A 27,339-nucleotide genomic window follows, 5' to 3' on the forward strand; every position below is an offset into this window, starting at 1 on the left:
GATGTAAATACTCAACACAGATGAAGTCTACAGAAAAAAATGGACAACAGAGCCTCTCCTGTACAGTATATGAAGCTGCAGAGTTTGACACCCATTAAAACCATAAATATTGCCATAAGGAAGAAGTCTTGTCCTGTCTGCTTCCTATCTCCAGAGCTCAGCATAAAACATAATCAGGAAATAAATTTTAAAGACCCAAAACTACTTTGCTGGGCTCCTTTACAGACAATGTAGGTCTCTGGTGCCATTAATGGCACAAATGTGGCCTAAAATTATTTACTAGGCTCCTGTTAGCAGGACAATCCTACTAAAACTTCTCCTGAAGATGTACTGAGTATTTTGTAGATGCTCTAAGCCTACAGCCACAGATAATATCCTAATGAGAAGTCTCATATACTTGACACCACCTTCTCAGACTGTCTAGAAAGCTAAGCTGGCTTTAATCTCTTCATTAACTTACAGCTGGTTTAAACTGCTACGTCAGATTTCTAGATGCAAGAACACCCTGACTTACAAAGTCCTCTTGAGAATTCCTACTTGGCTTTTCCAAAAGCAGCAGCCTGAGGTAAGTGCAGTTTGCAGTTTTCAGAGTGTTGCTGTTGCCTAAGGATTCTAAAGAGCAGCTGGACTTTCCCCTGAACTTTATTAAAAAAAAAATAAAATAGAATCATACTTTCCAAGACTATTCAGAACTGCTTGGGCTACAACTTACAAGATTATCAATCCATTCAGGTGCTACTTGATAATTACAAGTGATTTTTTTCTTAAGCAGATGAAAAAAAAAAAAATTATACGATCTTCAAAGTATTTATATAAAAAAACAACAGCCAGCTCTTAAAAGAAAAAAAAAAAAGCCTTATTTGTCTGCTGAAATCAATGGCTTTGACCTCCATATCACCAAGGAGTCTCCTGTTCACAAGAGGAGTCACTGTTCCACAAAGTCACAACTGCAGATAAACACACATTCCTCAGGCTCTCAGAAACATGGGGCACAGCTACCACAGCACCTTCACTCACAACATCCAGAGAATCCCAGTCATGCAGTAACTGCTTGTTTATCTCACAATTTCACATTACAGCGCTGTATTTCAGTCAGTTTATGACAGCACACTTGCACTGACAAATCCAGCGACTTCCAGCACCCAAGATAGAAGGTTATTGTTAGAGGTTATCTGAAAAACTGAATTTCAGCCTTATTCTTTGTAAGACAGCCTCAACAGCATACATACACATAATATGATTGCTGTATTTAAATCCTGTCCTTGGGAAACTCCTAAAGTCAGTGTATAAATTTCTATCAAATTTCATAAGCAGACTGCAGGTTTTTTTCAAACAGTCTGACATTAAAAAAAAACCTGATACAAAAAATCGCATGAAATTGCAATAGTTTTGGCAAAACTTCATCCTGCATGCCAATTCTAAGCTGTAAATTCATATAATACATCAGAAGAAAAGCTCCCTAGGCATAAACATGATTAAAACACTGACAGACCTCCTTTTAAATGCTAACCATGCAGCATTAGTTGACTTTTTCACATAAGTTTAACTTCCCTTTGAACCTCTTACTTTGCAGCCATTTAAGTTCAAAGGCAGAGAGTGAGCAGAATTTAAACTTCTCCAACATTTACAAAGAGAAGGGCAAATTCCATCAGGATCATCTATCAGCAGGGAACTCCTCAAACACTCAGAAAAATAAGTTTCAGTTCAAATCTTGGAATCTTGAACCACTACTGACCAAGCTATAGGAACTCACCAGAAGTTTGCAACAACTGGAGGTCACTGAAGACCCAGAAGTGATCTTTACAGAGCTAGGACTGCTCTCATCTGAGCTGCTGCACACTATTTTAAGTAACAGTAATAACCAGTTTTCAGCTGTCAATCTGTTCACCTTCAAGAGAGCTCCTCTTGCCAAGCACTCTAAGAACGTGAGAAACATTTCATTTATTTTTAAAGGAAAGCCAGAAGCAATTGAAGGGATTATAACAGAAATTCAGAAGTGATAAAACAATCCCCTTCACCACTTACTTGTCCCCTAATTTTGAAATTAAAGAGACGCATGCATATTTGGGTGAAGTCACCACATTTCCACTGTTCTAGCAGAACCCCACCTGCTTCCTTTAAAAGTGGGTCTAAAACCTCAGCCACACCTTTTATCTACAGCCCTGACCAAGGGCAATGTCTCTTGCAGTCAGATTTCACTAATTTGGAGCAGTCTTTTCCTTCTCAACCAGCTGGGATCTGACAGGAGTCTGCAGACCCCTTTGGCTCTGGTCTAGCAGAGTTTCTGCAAGAGCAACACTTCCTTGGTAACAATTATACATAAATGTGTTTAGAGCCTAAAGTTAATCTGATCACTCAAGTACCTGTGCACTGTTATATAATTTTGAGTATTGCACATCACTCATTCTTTCAGATGAGTAAAATACTATTAAAAAAAAAAAACAAAAACAGCAAGAAAACTTATTAATACTCAAGAACCAAGAAACTGCAAGATGTCTGACCATCTCCTTCAGAACAAAGCCTCTACATGGAATGGAACTGAATTGCAAACCAGATTTTCACTTAGGCTTAAATTAAAAAAACAAAAATGCACTAGTTTAGCAAATAGATAAAATGGAAGCAGGAAGAAATTTCTTTCCAATAAGGAATTTATAGTTTTCTGGTAAGAAGCTTCAGGGAAGCAATATAGGACATTACATCTCCACCAGGACAAAGACTCCCAAAAGCAAAATTAGTTTCCTATCTTAATGAGCAAGGGATGACTTCAGCAGACATAAATCGTTTTACCTTAAGCAGAGGTAATCTCACCATCTGCTCACGTACATGTCACCATTCTTCTCTATTCCAGATGAGTTGCACAGCTTTCTCTTCTAAAGCACCCAAGGCTTGTAATACCCTTTTTATAATTTGTTCTACACAAGCACAGAACATATTATTTGCTAATTTCTTCACAAGAAGTACTTTATAGCTATCAGAAATCAGTGCACACGAATTCCCTGGAGTCCAAGCACTAAATACAGAAGCAATGATAACAAGTCAGGCCATTTCCTGCATTCCTTATAAAGTAAGGCTCTGGCATACAGTAGCCAGCGCTTCCTCAAAACAAGTGCAATTTTCAAAGTAACTTTGAGGTTATTTTGCCATTAAAGAAACCAAAAATAAAAATACTTGAAGCATTTGCCTCACATTGGATCATAGCTAACTTAGGAATTAACAAATCTTGCCTGCATACCAGAGACAGTAGCAGTTTTATGGGAAACCAGGGAAAACTTAGCAAAATATGACAGCAGTAATATACTGTGGAAAATATTAATCATCTGCAAAGGAATTCATAGCCAGACATTTGCCACAGCAGGAAAACTTCTTAGCAAAAAAAGAAAGAAAAAAGTCACAGGAACTTTGATGTTCAGAAGCCCTCTCTGCCAGATGCATTCAGATTGCTACAAACTGAGAAAAAAACTGAGCACATACTCATGACATGACTTCTTGAAGTAAAGCTGCTATTCTTTTTAAATAATGTTAGGTTTAAACTGGGGGTTTCTCAATAACAAACAGTTCTGAAAGGTCAGTGTTAAAGCTATACAGTTCTACCACTAGCTTTCCACTAAAAACTTGATAGCTTCTCTAATCCAGTCATTTTATTAAAATTAGCAAGTGGTCCTTACAAATGAGATTAACACAGTTAACCAGAAAATTGAATCCATTTTGTTTCAGCTCATATCTATAGAACCTTCAAAGACAATTTCACTAGCTCAAATAAAGCTGCAATTTTTAATTAGGCACAAACCCTGAACCAACACTCATCTCACTTGTTTTGCTCAAATAATTCAGATCATAAATACCTAAGCAGGAACCGCATCTCTTCACTCTGATTTTGAAATTTCATTGACGCCTAAAAAGTACAATTTCATCACAAAACCTTTGATCTCAAGGGCTAGGCAAGAATAGGATGTTTTTAGCACTAGAACAGGAAGTCTCAGCCTTTAAGGTCTTTCAACATCAGCAACAAATCCCTCGAAAAATCCAACCTCAGCTGTTTCACTGCTTATAAAAATTTATGAACTATTGAAATCAATTTTTACCCAAGACACTGTAGAGAAGATCATTAGTAGATGTGGCACATTTTGTAGGTGGTAAATTTGAATCTTCAGGTTTTGATCAATGTTTCAAGAGAGACAAAGCATGGATGCATCTGTAATGATGTTCCAGCCAGATCTCAGGGAGGGCAGCTACAGATACCCACAGGTCATGTGTTTCCCATGTTCACACTCTTCCCTGCAATGCTCTGCACCACTGGCCACTGCAAGCCCTTCCATCAGTAGATGTGGGTACATGCAGATTGGTACAGCAGGTTTGCAAGCTTCCTCAGCACATTTCTGCTCAAATTTTGAACCTAACTGCCACTCCACTTAGGTCTGTTAAGAGATTGGGGTAATAAAGATAATTGAATTCCATGTAAGTTTCATAAAAACAAAAACCCTGACCCTGCCAAGAACACTGGGTGTCACAGCTAGAAGAAAACTGTAGCATGAGCTCATACAACTGGACACTGCAGATTTATCACCAGGATAAACTTTACAAATGATTGAATCACGGCAAGAAATCCCTAAAGCCAATCAGCAGAAGACACAAATCACCAGGAAGCCTGGAATGGGTTTCATCAGTGGTAGAACTACTCACCAAACTTTGCATCCCTGTATTTCCCCCCATCCTGTTCTCAGCTCTTTAATAGCATCCTCCTATTCTGTTCCTGCCCAGCATTTTCTGGGTGCAGGTACCAGAAAAGAGCAAGAATGAAACTGATGGCATCCCAGGCTGTCTCATTCCCATGCACTTGGCCAAGATAGTTTTTTCCATGCCTTACAGCCAAGCTTATTACCCTCATTGTTTGACAAAGGCTAGGAATTCTAGTTCTGTTGCAATGTTTCTCCTTACAGAATTATGCTTTCAGTTCCACTCCTCCTGCTTCAAAAGCTTGCTTTTAAAACCTTTGTACTGGTCCCCTTGCTCTACAGACACCTCCCAAGTGGTGCTTTTCTCCACGTCACCCTGACGTACACAATCCTTCCACCAATCCTGCTTTTCAAAGGCCTCTTGAAAACACTCAGGCAATACAAACTTTCACACAGAATCAACATTAGCTGCTGGCTTAAGGGAAGGCTTTTTCCTATTCTTTAAGTGAGGTCATTGTCCCAAATATTTTGATTCCCCAGCTGAATAATTGGTGCAGTAATTCCTGACTTGCAAAGTAATTTTATTCTGGAATATCACTTTCATGGAACAATTAAAGCTGGAAGGGACCTTAGTTATTCATGCAGTGTGGGGCCTGACCCCAGGAGAGCATAACAAATTACCTGGAGCATGTAGATAAACTAGTACTTGCATTAATCCTGATCCCAGTGGTACTAAATGAAGACAAACAACATTTAAAACTACATATCCAATTTTATCAAAGCTACAGAAAGTGTCTAGTGTAGGTAGAATGGAGAAAGAGGAAAGAAACATCTGTGCTGTCTGCTTCAATTACCACGACACAGGTGCCCAAACACCTTCCATATACTTTTATAATATTCTGCAATATAGGGAGAGAACCATGTTAAAATCCCAATTCTTCCTAAATTATGTGCCTGAACTAAGCCCTGCAGACATCCTCCTAATGTCACAAAACACTGAAAACACAGCAAAATGCAGGAGGCTCATGATGCAAGAGGCAGCTAGCACAGGGAGATGAAAACAACCCTCCCCCACAGAGATCCTATTTAACTCGCTGTGCAGCAGTGCACAACATACACCTTCAACAAAACATCAAAAACATGCACGGGGAGGAAACATTGACACCTCAGCTGTGACCCAGACTTAACTCTGTATCACTGTATTAGTAGCACCCTACCAGTCTAACCTAATGCAATTCTGCTGCAGTAGCCAAATTATTTCCAGCACTTGCTTCAGCAGCTGAGTTTCCCTTCAGGCAGGAAACTTGCACAGTTTCAGATATAACCAGCAGATGCTTCTTAGTCACACACCTCATATTCACAGGAGATGGAGCAGAGCTGCTGATTACTAATTGACAGAAAAATGCACCATTCACATGTACCTCTGGGCTTTATCCATTAGAAAATACTAAATGCTTATCACATGTATTGATGTAACAATTACAGGGTTTGTTTGGGTTTGGTTTTTTACAGTACATAGGTAGAGAACTGAACAGGGTGGCTACACTCAGACCAAAGGTTCATCTCATCCTTATCTCGTCTCTAAAGGTGGCTTTGGAAATGCAAATAGGAAAAAGCTAAACCAACACAAACACTTCCTCAAAATACCCTTCTAGTCTCCACTAATTTGGCACTCAAGTACTTCCTGAATCCTGAGGTAACTTCTCTAAGATCAAGACTCTTGACGAATTTTTTCATCAGGAATTTGTTCAGGTGGATGCTGAACTCAGATAAACTTCCAGCTCTCACCTTCTAACAGCACTGTCACCACGCTCTGCTCCTCTGCTGGGACCACAACCTAAGCAGAAGATCAGATCAGTTGTTGATGACCTGTTCTTGATCAGTCCCTTACAAACATCAACTACAACACTGAAGCCTACAACCTCAATTATTTCCTCTGGGTCACCACGCACTAAAAATCCTCCAGATCTGAACCAGTGACATTCCCCTAGCACAAACAGCACAAGGTCCTCACACACTACACACTGCAAGTTGTGGCTGGGTTTCTGTAAGTGATGTTTGGTTTGTAACTTCAAATGACAAGTTATAGGAAAGATGCAGACATACCTTCTTCCTCCTACTTCCATTTCTTCCCTCTGAAGTGATCACCACTTGGACAGCTTAATCTAAGGAAATGCTTTCAGGCTGCACTTCTACAAAGTTACAGATTGAAGGAATGCTTCTCATAACTTTCTTTTATGTGAGCATTGACGAAAGCTTTTCATTATAAAATTTTTATGGCTTAAGTGAGGTTTATCATTACTGGCACACTTTGAAACATTTCCTCCTTCCCTTCCCTGTCCAGTCAGGAAAAACTTCACTATTCTTCTCACAAAGTTACATCACACCAACCTCCTCGCCTACCAAGGTGCTGGATGATGCTGTAATAGATGACTAATTTTATTGATGATAAAGACTGAACTCTGGTCCTGGTAATTAATTACACATCCACATGTTCTACTTAAAATAGAACTATATGTTTACACAGTTACACATCCATAAAGCAAACAACTTACATTTGTGTAGCACTCTCTCATTTTTAAACTTGTTGTATTACCCTGAAAACAAATAAACACCAAATAATTTCTGTACTGACTGCAGACACTAGAAGGCATTACTTCTAAAACAAAAACCTGGAAGATCTTTACCTGCATGTCTTTAAGGCTGATGTTATATTTTATCAATTTTAGTCATGTCAGTGTTGGACTTCAACTGGCCTACCCATCAGTGCTACTCCACTGCAATTTTTGAAGCTCCCATAAAGCAGCCTTAAGATTGTTCAAGAGTTTAAAAGACAAACAACATGCAAGCCTGCTCTAATAAAATTCAAATCTAGCATTCATTTTTCTAAATAACCCCGTACCGTCTGGTTTTGGTTCCACATCAAAGCCTAAGACAACAACAAGAAAAAGCCTTCCAAAACATCACCTCAGCATTTTTATTCCTTAAACAACATTTTCATCCAAGTGTCTCCAGCTAGGCAGCAAATACAACAGCAACACTGAGTAAGAAATATCACCAGTTTCAATTTGGTTTGAGAAGCAAGAAACAAAGGAACACAGAATCAGAAAGTAATTTTTTACTTGACATTTTGAAATGCATCACTTTCCATTTAAGGCGTTCAGTTTTCTCTGTTGGTACACAGAGAGTGACTCAAGTCAGACAAAAACCACTAAATCATCAATTTCCATTCAATGACTATATGTCCTCATGAACCTTTATGTTTGACTTCTCAGAGACAACAGCAATAACCCACAGGAAAGAGGAACCTCAAGTACATAAATCAGGGTTACTAATGCACTGTAATTAAGACAAATCTAATTTATTAAATCAATCAAAATATTAAATATTTCCTGAGATCTGCTTTGTATTTTTCATAAACAATCATCTCTAAGAGACGTAAAATAATATTCAAATACAGCACACCATTTAAGAAGATGAGACACTAAACAACCTATTGCTTGTCTGGTTTGTGATCCTCTCCCCAGAAGGTCATTTAACTTCCAGTATTTGTCATTTCTGCCTGTGTCCTCTCCCTCTGCCTTTATCTTCTACTCAGCTTTCTTTCACTGTCCCCTTATTCTTACCAGTTTTGCTCCAACTTGCTCTTACAAAAGAACAAGCACAACCCTAAAACCCAAACAGAACTAGGTGGGAATTATAATCCCTTTCTCCCCCTCCCACAAACGTGCCAAGTGAGGCCAATTTAAGCAACTTCTCTTTCTCCCAGATATATAAAGTTTTTTACAGGCCCACTCTCAGGGTTGGGAGAATGAAGCACACAACTGCCTTCAAAGCCAACACAGCCATATAAAAAAATACTTTTGTCTGATTTCATTTCCCCTGCCCCATTTCTGCTTCCCCTTTGGATTCTTCATAAATCATCCATCACTACTACTCGGAACATAGCTTATATTCAAAGCAAGTATTGCACAACATCTTGTACAAACATCAGACATTTTTTCTTACATTTTCAGTTCCCTTTGGGAAGAGATCTGCATTAAACATGCAATGTTATCGGTTAAAACCTCTGCATCTTTCCTCCACCCCAAATCATTTTAACTGTGCTATGCTCTAGTTTCAGGCTTGTAGTAAGTAATACTATGAGTAGAAAGACCACCAGAATCTCCTTTTCTTCCCAATGCTTCTGACTGGATCTTGCTACCACATCCTTCCCGCAACAACAGCACAGCTGAAGTGGGAGGTTACGTGTGCTAACAAAGGTGCAGAACACCTTTTTTATTGTGTTGATACAGAATAATAAGCTAGACCGAGCCAAGAACAGCAAGGCACTCACAAACTTCCATGTATCGCTAGAAATATCGGCAAAGCTCCCGGAGGAAACAGCAGAGCTGTTCAGGGATGAGCTTTGTAAACATCCAACTTTTCCGGAACCACAGCAACGCACCAACCCGCGACGCGCGAACCCTGTCCAAAGCCAACAAGGTGATGATCAAAAAGGAAACGTAAACCTGCTGGGTGTCTGCAGCGACCGCCAAGGCGCCCCCTACGCCGGGCACCTCCCAAGCTCCCCGCTCCGTGCCGGTGACAGCTCCCCGCCACCCCGGAGACTTCACCCCCGGGTCCAAAAAGCACCTCCGGCACCTGCGGAGCACGGGCAGCAGCTCCGGACGGCTCCGCGCCCCGAGCGGCGCCGCTCCAGCGCTCCAGACGCGCAGTTCCCGGCTGGAAGCGCTTCCCGCAGGCAGCGCTGCCGCCGCCCGGCTCGGGGAGCCCGCAGAGCCGCGGGACGGGACGGGCCGTGCGGACAGCGCTGCCCCGGGCCCGGGCCCGCCGCTCGCAGGTGCCGCCCGGCAGCGCGGGCAGACCGGGGCCGCGTCAGGGCCGCGCCGGCGGCGGCAGCGCCCGGAGGCCGAGGGTCGCGGCGACCCCCGGGAGGGGCGGGCGGAGCGGGGCACGGCGGGGAGCGGAGCGAGCGGCCCCCGGCAGGGCGGGGCCGGCCCGGCGCGGGGCCCGCAGCTCGCCCCGACCCCCGGGGCTCCCCGCGCCTACCTCGGCCATTTCCCCTCGTCCCTGCTGCTCCCGGCGGGAGCGCTCCAGGCTGCGGGCAGCTCCCCCCGCTCCGCCGCGCTGCGCTCACTTCCGCCCGGCCGCGCGGGGCGGAGCGGGGCGGGGCGGGCGCTGCGCCGGGCCCGGCCCCGGGGCCGCCTCACCTGAGCCCGCGCCGCCGCCGCCGGCCCGCGCAGGGAGCCCGTCCCGCCGGGGCGGCCGTGGGGGGGCCGCGGGGCCGGGTGGCGCTGGGGTGACTCTCCGTCATTTCCTCCCCTTATCGCCCGATCTTCCCAAGAATGCTCGGCATGACTGGGAACTTGCCCAACGCACCAGAAACGTCCGTCGGGGGGGCTGAGCCGCGGCGCGGACACAATGGACTTCCTCAGCCGCCGGCAGCGGGGGAAGGGCCGGGACGCGGCGGGGACGCTGGGGAAGCCGGGGAGCCCCCAGCACGGGGGGCTGGGCTGCAGCGATGAACATCTCCAGCGACTGCCGGCGGACGACCCCGGTGGTTTGGAGCAACACAGAATTTTGCTTAACTAACTTCAGAAACTACTTGGCCGGCAAGGGCAGATTCCTGTTGTCAACTCCAACCTTCCTGACATACCGAGACGTTTCAGAAAGACCAAATATTTTGGTTTGACCTTCACAATAGCTTCAAAAGAACGAAATGCTTTGGGTATGCCCTAAAGTATTGCATGTGGGATTTCATACAAAGTTTAGACAATGGGCCTTTCATAAGATCAAATAAAAAGCTGTCATGGACATTTAAACGTAGCAGTATTATTTTTAATGTAGATGTAAAAGAATTCCAGAGGGAATAACTTTATATTCCAACCCCTCAGGGATTACTTAAAATAAGAGAAGTATTCAGTTTATGCCTGTTGGTACTTTATTCTGCACTTTTAGCTCACTGAAATTCCGAAAAATACAAAACACTTAATGAAGCATAGAAGACACATGAAAAGAAGACAGATCTGTTTAGAAGCTACAATATAAATGAACTATCAAAAATTAGTCAAGAATACATTGCTGGCTGTCACATGTTTACTGTGGATATATATAACCATCATTTTAGGATCTAAGCATTTTCTATTGGATAGATCTTGACTTGACACCATTAAGGTCAATGAAAGCCCTTGCAGGTGACTTCAACAGGAGCAAAATGGGGACTTGGGAGACTGACATAAAATGTATTCCTGGAGAATCATCACAGACATGACTGTAATCACATAGATTAAAAAAAATTACCATAGTTCTTACTACCCTTGTGATTTGAGCCATCAGGAATTTTTCATGCTGACAGTCATTAGGAGTACAAATCAATCCTTTCTAATGACATTCCTGTTTTGACAATCAATAAGCAAATTCTGCTCCCATTTTGATCACAAAGTGGGGCATCAGTAGAAGAAATCTACTCAAAAAAAGAAAGCTCAAGGTTCCTTTCCAGATGGTCTATGCAAATCCACCTTCTTTTCAGATGGCATTTTAGACTTTTTGTCCTGGCAGTCGTGTGTCCTGGCCACCTCCTCTGCTGGGCTCCTGCGGTGATCCTGACCAGGAGAGCGCTGTACTTGGAGCACAATCATTTAGTGACCCACATAAACGATGCTTTACAGAGCACAATGTCTTTCTGCTGGATCCTGCTGCAAACCAGTTCCATGGTGTTTGTGCTGCTTTCCCCTTCACGCACAGGTCACATTAAACTGCTCCCAATTGCACCTATGACTCACTGGCCACAGGGTTTAGTCCTGGGATAACAATTTGTCTGTGTTTCATCAATTGCTAAGTAAAGGAGCATTAACCTGCTTAGTCTGAACAAAAGGCACTTGCCACACCCAACTGTTTCAACAAGATCGTGTTGGAATGAGATATCTCTAAGGTCCCTTCCAGCCTAAGCCATTTTATGATTCCATGATCATGGCTATTTGATTGACCAACATCCACCATGTTATTACATAATATGTGACAGTAGGTCAAATATGAATCTTACTAGTTGAGATAGGAAAGATTACTTGGTTCATTCTGTGGATTAGTGAAGAATTTTAAACTATTATCAAACCTGTCTATCAGTGTCACTCTAACTGTACGAACTGTCTGTGCCTTTACCTGGAATTTCCTTCTTGTCAAAAATTTTCTTGCTATTCCACACTTCAAAAAAATAATTTAAGCCTATCCTTTTTAGCACTATCTCATCTTTGAAAGTTATTCTGAAGGTACTTCATGTTAAATAGGCACTGATTTCATATTACCACACTGAATAGAGAGTGTGCTATTCCTTCCTTTGCTTTCCCAGAGTCACAGAATGATTACAGTTGGAAAATACTTCCCAGATCACTGAGCCCAACCTTTGACCGAACACCATGCTGTCAACTAGACTGTGGCACTCAGTGCCATGGCCAGGCATGGCACTTTAACACCTCCAGGGATGGTGATTCCACCACCTCTCTGGGCACTCACTTCCAGTGCCTGACAACACTTTCTTCAGTGAAGAAATTATTCCTGATGTCCAGCCTGAACTTCCCCTGGCACAACTCCAGGCCATTTCCTCTTGTCCTGTCGCTGAGAGAAGAGACCCACCCTCACCTGGCTACAACCTCCTTTCAGCATTGTAGGGAGCAATAAGGTCTCCCCTGAGACTCCTTTTCTCCAGATTAAACAACCCCACTCCCTCAGCTGTTCCCCAGACCCCTCACCAACTTCCTCACCCTTCTCTGGACTAGCTGCAGCACCTCAATGTCTTTCCTGAATTGAGGGGCTCAGAACTGGACACAGGATTCAAGGTGCCATCTCACCCGTGCGGGCTCCAGGGGGACAATCACTGTCCTAATCCTGCTGGCCACACTATTTGTGATACAGGCCAGCACGTTGCACTGCAGAGCAACTCCAACACGAGCACTTTGGCCTCTGCTTTCATTGTTTCTCAGCTACATCCACATTACCCAATACCAATTATCAGGTGCACTCTGGAAGTGGTACCAGCCAGTTTTAGAAACAGCATTTGTAGGCCAAATGCCACATAGCCTCTCCACAGCTGGGCAGCCACAGGAGTTCTCCTTCAAGAAAGACAGCTGGTTAGCCTTGGAAGCTCAGCTTCCAGGCAAAGTGACACTATTCCCTAGAGAGCTGAGTCAAGAAGGGAACAATGGCATAGCCTGCAGACCTGCTTAGGAATGGATGATTACAAGTTAGCCATTCCCACATGCAGAAATGACGCCAGCTTTAAAGTATTCCTCATACAGGAAGTTCCTAATGTGCCCATGTAAAAGCTCTGCACAAGGTGAGTGTCTCGGCAGCCTCACTGTCTTGTTCCTGTGTGTCTTCTCTGTGATACACAGACCAAATGACACAGTTGCCCTGACGGTTTTCAGGAGATAAAACCAGGATAAAAACTATGATATTCTCACTTGGTAAAACTATGTCTTGTAAAAAACCACTACAATTTATTACATAACATTTTAATGACAATTTAAATTGCATACCACAGACAGAATAAATGAGAGAATTTGGTTAAATATTTGGTGAGAGTAAGTGCCGTGCTTTCTATGCTGATAGTCAAACATCCCAAAAGAACTGACACACAACATATGCAAAGACCAAATCAGCTTGTGTAACTAACAATATTGACACTGGTATTAACTGGAAATATGACAAACTGTCACTGGTAGATGCTTTTTTAAACAAAATCTTGGATACAAGGAAGCCTGAAATATACTGAGATCAAAAGGACGCCTACACATAACAAAGCTTAACAAATGTGTTGTGATGACTATAACACATGGGAAGTAAAAAACAAAACAAAACCAAAACACACAAAACCCAAAAACAAAATACCCTCATAAAAACAAAACAAAACAACAAACTAAAACAAATCACTTTAAAGACAAAATGTCTTTAATTTTCTTCTCAACATAAAATGCATTTATGTGCCCCCCCAAACTTAACAGGTGAGTGCCTTGAGCTCCTGGAATTGCTGCTTGCCTTAAACTAACTGGAAGGAATCGACTTGATGTCTATTGTTAGAGTGTCCTTTCTGTAAATGACAAATTGTTAGTAGGAGCACAGGGATTATTTAAAGGACAAATGTGCTTCCTGTGACAATAGGAAGACAGAGCATATCCTGCTAAGGACAAAGACCTTTTCACAGAATCCATGCCATGTACCAGAACATGGTAAAAAACCCACACCCACTTTGTGCAGCGTGGAAATTCCCGGGATTTTGTTCACTGGGGTGTGGACTGCAACACAAAGTTTGGATTTAAAAGTAGACCAACTCAGACTATGCAGGAAAAGAAAATCATGCAACTACATCTACAACTTCAGTATGAGGCTGCTCTTAGCACAGCTGCTAGATTCAGTGATGTTTGAATTAAAGACAGAACAGCTTTTATCTTATTATATTTATCTTGTTATATTTTCTTAAATAAATCATATTAAATATGCTGAGAAACTAAGCCTAACCAGACTAAACACTAAAAAAAAATCTACCAATCCTCAGCTAATCAAGACACTGATAGCCTCAAGGAGACCTCTATATATTTGAAGGCAACAAGTTTTAAGAGCTAATTTGGAACAGCTGGTAATTTGTATCAAAATTGCAGCCAGAGGTTATTTAGTATCTAAAAACTTTTTTTTTCTCTCTGAAGACCAGCAGAGGGAGACAGGTTCTGTTTTACTCTGCAAGAAAACAGAAGATTTTATTACTTCAAAAATGACACCCTCTGAAAATTCACTATCATTTCCTATCTTAGGCTTGTAATGCCTTTTCTTGGTCATTTTGAATTCTATTATTAATACTCTTTTTTTTTTTAGTGCTTATCCATGGTTAAAAGGCTATTGCTTGCATCTGAAGATGTTTAACCAACAGCATGTTCCTATTAATACTTCCCCATGGATTTCTCTCAGGAAGAAAAGGGATATCAGTGTTAGTAATGACTGAAAGAAAAATTAGGCTGTGGTTTTGTTTTTGTTGTTTCACTGTCATGCAACAGCTTGCATGTGTTTGCAGCATGTCTGAAGTCTGCATATGGCTCTCAAAATCTAAACAATAACTTCAGCTGGCTTTACATATGAGTTCCATATTTAAAGACTAAATCTAAGAAGCAAGTTCTGTTCTAAAGTAAAAACCACAAAACCAACTCCTGGTGGTTTCAAGTGCAAGTAAAATGTTCTCTTGGGTTAATTTCTTAGGACACAGGTCTTGCTTCAGGAAATGGGAATTTAGGCATTACAAGCCAAAATATTGCTAGACATCTTGGCACAGAAGCTAAGGTATGTCTCATATGGTTTAGGCAATATGCTCTACAAAATGACATAACAGGGCATACATTTGAAATTAATAAAATATTTTTCATATTTACCCATAGTTTTGCAGATAAATTATGTCCCAAAGAGCTACTAGAACAGGGACCTGAACAGAAATAATTTTACATGTCACTAATTGTTTTACTGTAAACAATTTTTTATCGGTTTTTTCTTTTTTTTTTTTTTTTTTAATTTTCATACACTCCCTTTTGCAGATGGTTTATTTACTCAGAGAAGAAACTATAATAAATGCTTTTTGGATAGAATGTGTTCTAAGCAATATGCACGACTGCTATAGTTTTAAATAAATCTTTAAAAAAATGAAATTTCTGAATATTCCTAAAATAGAGTGGAAGCAGAAGAGTTAGAAAATGCATGCAAAAAGTGTGTCAGTGCTACAGTGTACTCAGGAGGTACAGTGGGAGAGTTTTCAGTCTGTAGTTTGCTGTGCTGAGGGCTATTACTGTAAGAAAGGTGCCAGAAAAACCTGTGTGAGAAACTGTGGGCAACAGGATGCGTGCCTGGAAATAGCAATCATTCCTGGGGCAAAGATAATTGAGGTAATTGGGAAGCCTGCTAGTGTTTAAAATCCCAATCACAGCCAGTCATGCTTAATCAGACATCCAAAGGCAGAGGATGATAAAACTGCATATTGAGTACTCACTTGAATTATTCCATATCAAGAAGTTCAGACAAACCAAGCAGCACTACCAGTAGGAGTCCTACACAGGAGTGAGATTTCCACAGGCTAAGAAAGGGGTTATAAGGTTTTCTCCCAGCTGCCCATATTCCTGCAGCTCCATGAAAGATCAAAGCCCTTCCCAACAAAATCTGCTTTTTCCTTTCTGGTACAAGCTGATTGCATGAACTCCTTGTAGCTACCCTATGTTCCTCAGTAAAAAAACTTCAGTTCTTTAAGCATTGCAAGCCCATGGAAATATTCTAGTATTAAAAAAGCATTGAACCATTCCTTATGTTATGCTTTTACTTGTAGTCACACAGTGTATATGGTAAAATGAAATTATCCTGTCAAGTACATTCACTGAGGTGTTTTCATATCCCTCTCCAAGTCTAAATATGTCGTGGCTCCGGCTCTTAATCCTTGTATTTTGGTATACAATTTTTTTGTAGTTTTCATAGGGGAAGTTAAGTACACAATGTTCTCTGGAGAACATTTGTAAAACCAGTTTTCAGGTTAAGGGTCAATGATCCAAATTCTGAGTGCAGCAAAATTATTTTTAAATGCTTTAAATCCTTGCCAATATTCTTTAGTTGCTAAATAGGCATCTTCTAGTTAGGGATGACAGTTATGTAACAGTGGAGCACTGGCACATTATTCAAAGGGATTTATTGCTTTCCTCTGCTGCTTGCATTCATGAGTAGAAAGACACCCATGCTTGAGGGACTAAACTGGAGAGAGCTTTAATGAAAATGATCTCTGACTTTGGTGGAAAACTTTTCAGATGGGATTGCTGTGGTCAGCCCCCAGAAAAAGGAACCGAATAACATCAGAGGCCAACGACATTAATAGGTGTCACAACTCACTGAACAACTTACCACAGAGTTTGTGTGCGTGGGAGGGAAAAAAAGCAGTGTGTGGTCATGTGTGCACAGCTCACTGAGAAACCTCAGCTGATGGATGTACCACAGAGTTCTGGCCTTGTTACAAACCCCATCTTTGTGGATACACCATCCAACAGAACAATTCCACCAAGTGTAGCAGGAACTCCATCTGGATTGAGCTGGAACAGCCAAGTGTGGGTGTGCAGAGCACATTGGGAATGTCCCTCCTGATCTTCTAGGGTGCCAGAGAAATCACCTGTCAAATCACCTTCTTGGGCTCCACAGTCATCCTCCTGCAATGAAGCAGTGACACATCAGGCTGTGGAGAAATACAGCCCTTTCCTAAGAACACAGGCAGTACTGAAGCATTTGGAAATGTTAATGTTAAGAAGATTACTTATTTTCCAAACATAAATGCAGTGTTAAGCCTTAAATAGTAATGGTCCTTTGCTTGGGATATATATTGAAGAGTAGCTGAAGGATGTGTAAGAGGATATGGATAAGGGAATGACACCACAGTATTGGCTAATTCTGCCTATGATACCATACCTTCAAACTAAAACCTTTAAGCTGAAAGAGAGTAGGTTTAGATTAGGTATTAGGAAAAAACTTTTTACTGTGAGGGTGGTGAGGCACTGGCTGCTCAGAGAAGCTGTGAATGTCCCATCCCTGGAAATATTTAAGGCCAAGTCTAATGGAAGGTGTCTCTGCCCATGGCAGGGGGTTGGTGTTAGATGATTTTTAAGGTCCATTCCAACCCAAACCATTCTACCATTCTATGGTACCTAGTTTGCCACAGTGAAGCAATTATTCAAGATTATGTGTGTATGTGGTAAAAGTATAGAGTGGTCTAACAACTCTTAGAAGCCTCTAAATCAAATCAGTTTTAGATACCTTGTTTTAACTAAATCCCAGGCTTTTCAGGGAAAAAAAAAATTAAATTGTGTATATGTCACCTGCAAATGTTACTTCTACTAGAATACTGCATAGTCTTTTGGGAGAGCAGAAATTCGTTATCCAAGTCAGGAATCACATCATCAAGCATGATCTTGGTTTTGTGTTTAAATCAATGGAAGTTGTGCTCTTTTTTCACTGAAAGAGTAGCATAAAAAGAACAAAACTATCTTTGCCTTATTCCACAAAAAGCAGTGGATGGATCCACTTGCAGTGTTTTGGCATCCCCAAAGGTGCCTGGCTGAATACTTACCCATGGAAGCTGCACATTAAAATACCACACTAATGAAAAGTTACATCCTCCAGCTATTTATTCATTCTCTGTTAGCAAGGGCATCCTGTCCTCCTTAGTCTCACATCATTAAAAACAAGTCCAACTCCTGGTCATTAGGTTATGATATAAAATGCCCACCTCCCATGTAATATTAAAAACCTTTAAAAATCCACAAGGTTTAAGCCAGAATTTTTCTAAAACCTGGTAGTCATTGTAAGATTTAAAACCTGAATAAAGATTAACTACATTCTCCTGAAGCAGCAGAGAATACACTGATCATCCCTGACCTCTCTCTAAGGTTGAGAGATACTTTAACAGCTTGTTCTAAGGACAGACAGAAGTACACTTTTTTCAACTCTGAAAATATAGGAAACATTCCCAGCCTTTTAGAGAATTCCCTGGATATTTTTGAGGATGCACACAGCTTTCACTCAAAGGGGAAAGTACAGATTGGAAACAGACTGGGTTCTTTTTGTTTTTTTAAATAAATTGATTGCTATCACAAATTCCTACAACTTGGAACAATCAGGCTAAAAGTCCTATTCTCAATTATACCACTTTACATCCTTATTTTTTCTCATATCACAGTTTCATAAGTCTGCAGCCACTGCACAGTTTTCTGAGGAAAAGGACAGATAGCCTGACAGCTGTAGAGAGCTTACACTGAAAGCATCTAAAGAATCCTTCTTTAATCTGATTTTGGTGGAAATTAAGCTTTACTAATGTTCTATTTGCACTGAAATTAACAGGGTTGATCTCAAGGATGACTAAAACATCCATGGGAGCTGGGAATCGAAGGGAATCGAAGGGAAGGGAATCGAAGGGAAGGGAAGGGAAGGGAAGGGAAGGGAAGGGAAGGGAAGGGAAGGGAAGGGAAGGGAAGGGAAGGGAAGGGAAGGGAAGGGAAGGGAAGGGAAGGGAAGGGAAGGGAAGGGAAGGGAAGGGAAGGGAAGGGAAGGGAAGGGAAGGGAAGGGAAGGGAAGGGAAGGGAAGGGAAGGGAAGGGAAGGGAAGGGAAGGGAAGGGAAGGGAAGGGAAGGGAAGGGAAGGGAAGGTTTCTGTGACAGTGTGTATCACAATACAATTTGTCGAGATTACATCCAACCCCTGAATAAAGGAGATTTCCAGCAAGCCCTGGAGTATTTTCAGCCACTGAAAATCAGGCCACACGGTGGGATGTGGTTAAGACCAGAACTGGAGTACCCAGCTTACCACAGGCTTTACCATAATTATGACATTGTTTCTGGAAAGTCCCTTTTAACACTAAGTTACTTTAGAAATACTAATAATGTTTTCATTTCTTTTCAGCTATCAAAATTCAGAGAATTCACTAACCTTTTGGAGTTAGTGAATAACATTCTTCCACAGCTGCCCTTTCCCCCCTTTCTTAAACAAGCATATAGGTTAAGGAAACTCAAATAAGCCTGATGGATTATGTCACCATATAGAGTTTCAGTGACCTAGCCCATCCTGGGTGTTTAGGATGAAAACAGACTAAGACCCTGGAACTCATTAGAAAGCACAAATTTAAAATAAAAGAACAAATATTGTGTTACACTCTCAGCTAAGTGCATACATGGAGATTAGAGGGGACTAATAGAGCATGACGGGCACCTTTGCAAACACAGGGCTTCAAAGATAAATACACGGCCTACTAATGGCAAAAGGCAGACAGATGTGATGACAGAGGTAAAGCTTGTATTGAAAGCTTTTTTTTTAACCCATGTTTAAACTGTATATCCCTCTGTGATCATTAGCACTGGAAATGAATGTTTCAGACTGTTGTAAGTGAGGGAGGATTTAAAAGAATCTGACAATGATATCTTCACTTGCTTTGAAAACTCTGAAATCATTCACTAACTTGACTGCTGTCTACTACTCTCCCATAGTGGTACCCAAATCAGAATATTTTGATGCAAGACATCAGTTCTGGCCCCAAATTTGAGTCCTATGAGGGACCCAGTGCCTGCAGTTGTTAATGTGAAGGGAGTTTTGCCTTGACCAGATGATAAAACCTTAAGATTATGAATATTGAGAAAAAATTGTGCAGTCATTTCAGTGGGTAAAGTTCCTTAAAAGCTCAGAAAATGGTATCAATTTTAAATAACATGGGAAGCAGTATTTGTTTCCATCTGTGCAAGTAAAGCAATCCATTCAGCATGCAGACCACATGATTTGTTGGGTAGGCTGGAGAAAAATGACTCTTCAGGAGGACTTGCAGGGTTCCTGGGTTCCTTTGGACAAGAAGTTTTGGGAAGAGGCTTCCATGGAGAGATGAAAAGGGACTGTTGTGAGACAGGCCTTCTAGTTCCCTTGTAATGAGACAACTGTGCCTGCCCTATTTCTAAAATGCAATTACACACCTGTAGCCTGTAGAGTCTGATAACACTTTTACAACAAGGAACAATTGCAGAGCACTTTCAGATAGACTGATAAAAGCTTTTACTTGATATATTACACTTTTATTGGAGGAGGATATAAAATATGGAAGGATGTGGGAATGAGGCCAGGAGATGACATCAGCAAAGAAAATAAAGTCCAGAAGAACTGTTAGGAACAGAAGAATAAAGAATAGACAAACTGCTGTTGTCCTGATCTATTTTATAACTCAATCTGTCTCTCGTTTCCATCTCCACTATGTTCCATGACTGCAAACACTGCAGCAATTGCAGCAAATACCATAAAGAAAGGCAGCATTAGCTACTTTTAATCCAACATCAACACCAGAAAAGTAGGCAGCAAGTGGCTAACCAGTTCTAGGAAGTTACCAGCTGCTGGTTCACAGGGCAGCTTTTTCACTTCTAAGTTGTATCAACAAGTTGAAATTTGGCTGGCTTTTTATTTCCAGTGTTGTTGCTGCTCTACAATCTAGAAGAACTTCTCTGCTTCACAATCTATGGAAACCTTGGCTCAGTATTTCCCTTTTTCACAGAATAAGTACGAACACTAACCACCATAAAATATTTCATACTAAAACTGCCTTTAAGAAAGAGTGTCTGAATAATTATAATGTGATGGTCATTTAGTTGCACAATTGATTTGATGCTGGGCTTCCAAATTCAAAGGTATTACTTTGCCTTTGGTATCATATTGCATTCCTGCTTCTGCAAAAACATATTCTTGAGAATAATTAGTCATAGGATTATGTGACAATCTTGGTCTTCTTCCTCCACAAGGTTTTCTGCTCCCTTTGCTTCAAACTGTCCTTTTCCTGTCTCCCCTCCATGGACCCATGGCAGGAATTAATCAGGTCAACCACATAACTTTTCATCCAAATTAGATACATTCAGTAAACTAACTAGTAAAGATACAAAAGCAAGTGCCTACATAGAGTCCATCTGTTGAAATAAAACTCAAGCTGTGCAACAAAATGTTTTCCTGATCTGAGATACTCCAGGATACATCATTTCTTTTGAAAGAGTTTGCATTATGATATATTTCCATTCCTCTGCAGCACAGAGAAGCCTGTGTTTCCACTTGCTAGACACACAGCTGTGCAGAGACAAGAAAATTACAAAGATTGCTCTTTCAAATATTGTCACCCAGCCTTATTTTTATGAATACTTTAGGACACAAGGGAAAATATTTGCAATGCTGCATTAAACATATATGAATTAACACAGAATAAAGATCAGTGGTTGATAAAGTACAAAGGGTGACTGAAGCAAGTGAAACAACTTTTAATCTGCTTTTATGTTCAACTAGGGTTTATGTAGGTCAATGCAAACCTTGCAAATTCCTCTCTGGCACATAGTTTGTAGAAATCTCCCTTTAAAATTTCATCAAAGAAAGGAAAAGTTGGGATGATGTCCCTTTCTGTAACAAAGTTGCTGCTTGTCACAGATTATTTACACATCTTGCTCATAATACTACTTCTGAAGAGAAAGTGTTTCATGTCTGAGATAGACTAAATGTTTCCTGATGGCCAGGGTCCAAAACAACACAGGATGGAGCAGAGCTTACAACCATATCCTCCCATTCTTGTAACACTCAAACTTCCTCAGCAAGTTTTTCAGGAATAAGATAGTGTCAGGGTCCAACAGGGACACCAACAATACTTTTTACTAAATACTGCTATACTGCTCTTTTTTTTCAGAGTGAGAAACAAAACCATATCCAATCTAGAACTCATTGTTCCAGTGAGCACACAGATATATTTGGGGTGTTTTGTTTTCAGTTTTCCAAAACTGTCAATATTGTCAGCTCTGGCCTACAGATGTTCACAAACATGCATGTTTCATTTCAGCACAATGGGATAAAATATAAGGGTTTCATGCTGGGGACAGTCCAGAAAGGCTGGGGAAATGGCTTCCAGACCAAAATACTCTTACTACCCTCTGACTCAAAGATTCAGTCTTCAGCACTTCATTCCCCATGGAAGCACAGCAGGGGAAAATGACTCAGACAGGGAGGGGACTGGGGAGTGAGAGCCACTTCTCCTCAAACAGCTCTGAGGGGCAGAAAAATGAAAGGCCATGAGTCCTGGTTTGAATCCTCCATTTTCTTATTTTACAGAGGGTGTATGTTTAAAAACCTAAAGGGAAAAGCAGACTTTTGGCTTGTGCAATTCATGCCAACGAAAGGCAATGGCAGTTTTCATCCACAGTGCTCAAAGAGCAGAACTGTACCTTTCACAATACACATAGGAAAGGGAAAAGTGTGCCCTGAACTTTAATCTCTTAAAGATACATCAGATTCCGCCTCATCTTTCCTCACAAAGCAGTTAATAAGCTTATACTTTAACTCTGATTTGCAATCCAGCCCAAAATGGGGGATAACTCTTCACAGAGCAGAAGAGAGTTGAGAAATTTCAACATGCAATACCAAGGAAAGACAGGGACCAATGTTCAGCATGTACCACTGAATCTGCCACAGGATTTCATTGTTTTTTTCTTGTTATGACAAATTGTGACCATTTCTCTTTTCTTCAGCATGCCACTCTTCATGGGAATAGACCTGCATGTCATACTTACCACACAGATATACAATGGATTTATGCTGCAATGTAACAATTCCTTTCATGACATTCTATTATTTTCCTAGCAATTCCATTATTCCTAGCACTTGCTATTTTCATCTCCTCTAAGCATTGCACTAATGATACCACAGAACCTTCTTATTCCACATCCACAATCTGAGCAAAAAGAGGAATAGATTAAAAAAGCCAAGGCTGCCTTTTCTTCAAGGCAAGTCAGTTTAAATTACTGACATATCATTTACTGCTTCACCACCCAGCTACTGAATATCATGAGATACTCTGCAGATATAAAGCAAAATGTTTTCTTTCTGTGTTGTTTCTCTAAGTAATTCCTTAATTCTAAGTCATCAGCAAACTTTCTCACATCATTTTGTGCCCCCTTTGGGAATTTTATTATAACACTGAAGCACACAGGCCAGGTATAAATTCGTAGGAAATACCACTGCTGACTCCCCCTGCCATTAATCCAAGGTTTACAAAAAATAGTAGTAAATAAACTTACCCAAACCCCTAAACATCACAAGAATAAGACCCCCATGCTGACTGCCCTTTTTTGCCCATCAATAACTGGGTGATAATCCCATGCATATAGACATGACTAGAAAGAAGCTGGTATAATTTTAAAAGACATTTTAAAAAATTACTACCATGATTTCGTAAATATCTGATGGATGCCTAGCCTCTGCCAAATATTCAGATGCTAATGATTTGCTTTGTGATGAGAGGGGCACTTATAAACTGCAAATAAGTTGAAAAAAAAGAGTAATAAAATACTGACTTGCATGAGAAATCAAATAAAAACTGCATCAGAAATCAAGTGCTACATTCCCCTTTAATGAGACCCTTATATTATTTCTTGTTGCATGTGAGATTTGTATGATACACATGCACTATATGTCTGTTACCACAAGCCTTGTTGTTCTGCTTCTAAAAAATTTCCATTACTGGAAATGAGAAGCCAAAAAATTGTTGTGATACACTTCCTGCTGCAACCACAGCAGGAAGTGTATCTTTTACTTCTTATTTTTCTTGCTGTTTGTTATCTCATTTTCAATGCACCCTCTCTTCAGTTAAAAGTACCAAAATTGATCATAACAACTTAGATGTCTTACCTCCTTCTTACACAAGGTATCACTCCTCTTCTGCCTTCTTTTTCTGACTTTTCCATGTGGCTTCAAGTCTGAAATTATCCTTGTGTCCTGTACCAGTATTAATACTTTTCTCCACCTTCTGAACAGTTCTCCCTCAACTTTACTCTTTACTTCCAAATAAATTATGGGTCCTACCTCAGTTCTAGCTCTAACTCTCAGTTCCCTCTTATTTTGGAGGGAACATCATGCCTTTTTCTCTGAACACGTTCTTCTGTGTTTCTAAAGCAAATTTTTCAGGCATGATTTGCTCTGCTGAAGCCAGGTTTGGCCATCACCAATCTCCTCCTTATTTTCCATGTGCCTTAGCATAGTTTAAGAATTCCCATTGTCAGAGGGGTCATTAACACAGCCCCAGAAAGCTGGGGATGCACCTACCCAGAGGTTTTCCACCCTTCAGTTAAAGGAGCTTCCAGCCTGACATGAAAAAATCATGTATTTGGAGAGAGAAAAATAAGTAGCACAACTAACTAGGCTATGGTACTTATCAGCTTGTGATTGAGAAGGGATCAAAACAACTCTGAAACAGTCAAAGCTATGATGGAAATCTTCTCCAGTCCAAGCAGTAGGCTTGATAACAGCATGGGGCCTGTGAGAAGAAAACAGAAATTATCATCTTCCAGCTGCTGGCTACTTGTTTCTAAAGCTACAAAATCATAGAATAAAAAACTCCTCACACATTCTTTCAAATCCAAACTGACCCTCCTCCAGCTTAAAACAAATATCCTTTGTCCTGTGACTATATGCACTTGTAAAAAGTCTCTCTCCAGACTTCCTGTAGGCCCTTTAGGTACTGGAAGATGCTCTAAGACCTCCATGGAGCCTTCTCTTCTCCAGCCTGAGCAACCCCAGCCATTTTAGAGGAGACAGCTTGCTGGAAAACAGCTGCAGCTCCAGGGAAACCCACTCACAGCTGCCCTGATCCTCACCACGCCCACCCTCTACCTGGACATGAACACATGTGCACCACACCAACCCTTTGCACACCTGCACTGCAGTGGCCACGTGTGCTTGTTGAAAATGACAAATTTTCTAATCAATTTTTAATTATTTGTTTTAATCAGTCACAATCAGTATATTAATTATGAGCAGCATGCTAGTCTTAAATCAGTTCTAGCCATCACAAGACCCTGATATGCTTCATTGAACAAGGCCTGGGAGAGAGTGAAGGATTGTTTAAATTGGATACAATCACAGAACCACAAAATAAGCAGAGTTGGAAAGGACCCACAAGGATCATGGAGTCCAACTCCTGGCCCTGCACAGCACCAAACCCAGGAGTTACACTGTGTGCCTGAGAGCATTGTCCAAATGCTTCTTGAACTCTGCCAGGCTCAGTGCTGTGACCAGAGGAACAGAACTTATAGACTACACAAATGTTTTGCAGAAATCAGAGCATAAAGAAAATCTAACAAAGACTCAGTATATGTGTGTTGGAAAGTCCCTAATGGAGGAAAAAGATACTAAAAAAACTAAAAATATGGACTAATTAGCATGAGCAGTGAGAAATCAATACCCAATAAAGGACAGAATAGTAATGAAGGATTTGTGCTGCTGAGCACAAGGCCCATTGCACAGGAGTCTCATTCTCCTGTCCATGCCAAACCCACTTGGATACCATGGGGGGCTGTGTCACAGGCCTTGCTAAAATCCCAGTAAATGGCTCTCACTGCTCTTCCCTTGTCCCACGAGGACACTCCCCTCCTCCAGGCAAGGCTCATGTTGGTCCCACCACAGCTTGTCCTCGCAGATGATGTCACCTCATCCTTCTGTGCCTCCAAGCCACCTTCTGGCAGTTGTCTGAGACGGGCAGGCTCTCCCTGGAAACTTGTGGGAAGCTCCAGTACAGGCGCTGCCTCTGGCTCTTCCTGCAAAGCAGGAAGGGGTAAACAGGAGGCCACAAAAGCAGGGAGAATCTTTCTTCTTCATATGAGCAGAGAGTGAGGGCACGCTTGGTGTGCTGTTGAGGGCACCCCACAGGATGAGGAGGCTCCTGGGGGACAGCCTTCCATGCAAACAGCGAGCCCCAGGAGAGGGGCCCTCAGCCCCACCAGCCTCCCCCTGCCCCCACATCTGGGCACACACTAGGAAAGAATGCTAAGCCACCACAAAGCTCTGTTTCTACAGTGAACTGCAGTGTAGGAAAACGGGCTTCTAATCTGGAGCAGTATCTCTGTGAGAGAAAGGGAAAGCTCCAGTTAGTGCCAGCCCTATTGCTTTAACAGCTTTGTAACCACAGATGTCACCACAGGCAGCTTACATCCCCATTTTATTCTCACCTGCAGAAACTACAGTTTCAACCACCACTTTGCCCTCTTTATAATTAACCCTCAACCCCGTGGCAGTTTTGAGTTTCTTCCACTGGCTGAGCAAATCCCTCAATAATTTATTTTTATCTCTGATTTGTATAAACTATTGCAATAGTTTCTTAAAAAAAAAAAAAAAAGCCCAAAGCTTACCTTGTACATACTTATCCTGTAAATCAGAATAACAGAAATAAAACACACAGTGACAAAGTTTTTTAATCATTTGCACATGTTAGTACATCTCTTTAAATAGGAGTACGGGCTTAAGAGTCTTGAGATAGCATAAGAGGTTACAAGTAGAATTTATACATATTCCACAAATCACTATTTTATAGGAAGTGCCGTGCATTTGTTCTAATAGCTGGTACTTATCTATTGAATAAAAATAATTTGTGAGTATTTTCTGAGCCCTTTTAGTGCTGAATAAAAGCACACACAAAATAATAGCCAAACCTGCCAGGTACCACACCTTGAAACCAGGCGGGAATGGAAATCCACAAATCAGACCCCAAGCTTACACCAAGCATTAACAAACGCAAAGGTCGAATATGATGTCCTAAACTGTTAAACCTGCACGGGGCACAAGACTTTTCTCCTTTAACGGGAAGCGAAAACCAGGTCTGAACACAGCTGAAGCTCAAATGATCGAAAAGAATTAGGAACAGCAAGGAGCAGTCCCGGGGAAGGACGCCTGGGAACACATTTTCAAATTCCCACACGGCAGCTAACGACCGGACACGGGGCAGTGCCCGGCGCAGAGAACAGCTTTGCAGAGGACGCTGCTAGGGACAGGGAACGAGATGTCACCGAGGCCCAGGGGCACGGACGGCACAGCGCGGAGCAGCGGAGGCGGCCGGCCGAGCCACAGCCGGCCGAGCCACAGCCGCCCTCACGCCGAGCGCCGCCCTCACGCCGAGCGCCGCCCTCACGCCGAGCGCCGCCCCCCGCCCCGCCGGTGACGCCGGCGGCGCGCGCGGGCCCCGCCCCGCGGGGCCGCCACGTTCCCCGCTCCGCCGCGCGCGCGTCAAGGAGGGGCGGGGCCCGCTCCGCCCAATCGAAGCGCTCCGCGACGGCCGCCGCGGGTCGGC

At 41.8% G+C, this 27,339-nt stretch overlaps 1 protein-coding gene and 1 long non-coding RNA gene across 3 annotated transcripts in view; both read right to left on the reverse strand.

Moving 5' to 3' along the window:
* PIK3C2A (phosphatidylinositol-4-phosphate 3-kinase catalytic subunit type 2 alpha) overlaps positions 1-9,841 on the reverse strand; it is a 50,571-nt gene extending 40,730 nt beyond the window's left edge. For both annotated transcript variants that reach the window (XM_059848954.1, XM_059848953.1), the window contains exon 1: positions 9,726-9,841. The gene's annotated coding sequence lies outside the window, so the exon portion shown is untranslated. The remainder of the gene's footprint in view (positions 1-9,725) is intronic.
* Positions 9,842-12,008: 2,167 nt separating this feature from the next.
* Positions 12,009-27,114, reverse strand: LOC132328786 (uncharacterized). Its single transcript, XR_009486860.1, has 4 exons — positions 26,052-27,114; positions 25,616-25,813; positions 23,910-24,534; positions 12,009-16,885 (listed from the first exon to the last, which is right to left on the reverse strand). It is a non-coding gene; the product is annotated as an uncharacterized LOC132328786 (long non-coding RNA).
* Between the last annotated feature and the right edge of the window lie 225 nt (positions 27,115-27,339).

The sequence above is a fragment of the Haemorhous mexicanus genome, chromosome 6, assembly GCF_027477595.1.
Source record: "Haemorhous mexicanus isolate bHaeMex1 chromosome 6, bHaeMex1.pri, whole genome shotgun sequence".
Taxonomy (NCBI): Eukaryota; Metazoa; Chordata; class Aves; order Passeriformes; family Fringillidae; genus Haemorhous; species Haemorhous mexicanus.